Below are 2,603 nucleotides of genomic sequence, written 5' to 3' on the forward strand. Positions count from 1 at the left end.
ATCCTTTGTGCCGAATTTTACTTTAATATCTTTATTTATGGCTTATTTATGACACTTTAGGGGTTTTCGGTTTTCGCCATTTTGTGGGCGTGGCAGAGGGCCGATTTTGCCCATCTTCGAACTAAACCTTCTTATGGAGCCAAGAAATACGTGTACCAAGTCATCATGATATCTCAATTGTTACTCAAGTTACAGCTTGCACGGACGGACGGACAGACGGACATCCGGATTTCAACTCTACTCGTCATCCTGATCACTTTGGTACATATAACTCTATATCTGACTCTTTTAGTTTTAGGACTTACAAACAACCGTTATGTGAACAAAACTATAATACTCTTCTTAGCAACTTTGTTGCGAGAGTATAAAAATGTATGAGCGGAGGGATTATTTGTAACAAAAAACTGTAACAAATCTTTATAATTTAAGTAGAAATTATGTATCTTCTATTTAAAACTTACCTTCCTCCACAATTTAACGGTGTAATATGTCTTTATATAAAATAACAGCTAAAACAGGGTTGCAATTATATTTTTATATGTCGTTGCACGAAAATAAACAATGGTTTTGGTCTGACATATTTTACAGCCACTGGAAATAATTGTCTGCGTGTGTTTGTTGTTGTGCCGTCGCATCAAGTGGAAAATTCTGCAATTCGTGCACCGTCCAATGGTTTTGCAAGAGCAAGAGAATACTCCTATTATTTTTTCGGCAATGTCATATACACATATGTACATATAGAGCAGTGCGCACACATTATACAAATTGATAAACGATAATATCTTGATTTGAATTATACTTACATAGAATGTACTTATGTTCTGATGTATGAGTATGAAAATTTCAATGATGAAATGTGATTGACTGTAATATTGTTGTAATATGCAGTCAGAGTCATTAATATTCAGTTTTAGTTTTCTAAAACTTAATGCTTCTATAGTTTTAAATATATGTATTAAATGCGTTATTATTATTCGGTTTTTCCCCATGCTTGGAGTATATATGTGTAAAAATTAGCTAAAAGTGATTTTATGAGAAAATTTGTTTAGGGTATTATAAATAATCGTTAACTCTCAATAGTTTGATTTCAGACAGAAAATTCCAACGGGACGCTAATTAAAAAATTTTACTCTGGAGCAAATCCTGATGGTAATTTTTCATCACAAGCCAAACCCACGCTAAAGGGGCTATACCAGTGTGACGCATGAAAAATTAAGCGGTTTTCGTGAATTTTTTGAAAAGAAAGTACTAGATTGAATGTTTCGACGTTCTATGGGCGTAATAAAGTATATTTTTAGCTATATTAGAAATTTATTTTTTTACAAAAATACTGAAAAACAAGTAAGGAAGGGCTAAGTTCGGGTGTCACCGAACATTTTATACTCTCGCATGGTAAAGTGATAATCGAGATTTCATAATACGTCATTTACATATTTTTCAAATACCGTATTTTTGTAAAGTTTTATTCCGCTATCATCATTGGTTCCTAATGTTTATACTCGTATTATACAGAGAAGGCGTCAGATGGAATTCAAAATAGCTTTATATTGGAAGAAGGCGTGGTTGTGAACCGATTTCACCCATATTGCGTACATGTCATCAGGGTGTTAAGAAAATATTATGTACCGAATTTCATTGAAATCGGTTGAGTAGTTCCTGAGATATGGTTTTTGGTCCATAAGTGGGCGGCGCCACGCCCATTTTCAATTTTTAAAAAAGCCTGGGTGCAGCTTCCTTCTGCCACTTCTTCCGTAAATTTTAGTGTTTCTGACGTGTTTTTTTAGTCGGTTAACGCACTTTTAGTGATTTTCAACATAACCTTTGTATGGGAGGTGGGCGTGGTTATTATCCGATTTCTTCCATTTTTGAACTGTATATGGAAATGCCTGACGGAAACGACTCTATAGAGTTTGGTTGACATAGCTATAGTAGTTTCCGAGATATGTACAAAAAACTTAGTAGGGGGCGGGGCCGCGCCCACTTTTCCAAATATACCCCTAATGCGATCCTTTGTGCCAAATTTCACTTTAATATCTTTATTTATGGTTTAGTTATGACACTTTATAGGTATATTTGTGGGCGTGCCAGTGGGCCGATTTTGCCCATCTTCGAACTTAACCTTCTTATGGAGCCAAGGAATACGTGTACCAAGTTTCATCATGGTATCTCAATTTTTACTCAAGTTACAGCTTGCACGGACGGACGGACGGACAGACGGACGGACGGACGGACGGACAGACGGACGGACAGACGGACGGACGGACAGACAGACATCCGGATTTCGACTCTACTCGTCGCCCTGATCACTTTGGTATATATAACCCTATATCTGAGTCTTTTAGTTTTAGGACTTACAAACAACCGTTATGTGAACAAAACTATAATACTCTCGTTAGCAACATTGTTGCGAGAGTATAATAACGGAGTTATGTTCTGTCTGCGGAAGTGCTGAAAAAAAAGTGCCTCAACTGCTGGCATGATACCGGTCGAATGAGTAGCTGAAACAAAAAAATTCAAAATGTTTATTAAACTTAAATATATTTCTATACAATGAACTACGATCTTTGAAAAACATAAAAAATTAAGAAAATGGCGTAATTTTT

The sequence above is a fragment of the Bactrocera neohumeralis genome, unplaced genomic scaffold, assembly GCF_024586455.1.
Source record: "Bactrocera neohumeralis isolate Rockhampton unplaced genomic scaffold, APGP_CSIRO_Bneo_wtdbg2-racon-allhic-juicebox.fasta_v2 cluster10, whole genome shotgun sequence".
Lineage (NCBI taxonomy): Eukaryota > Metazoa > Arthropoda > Insecta > Diptera > Tephritidae > Bactrocera > Bactrocera neohumeralis.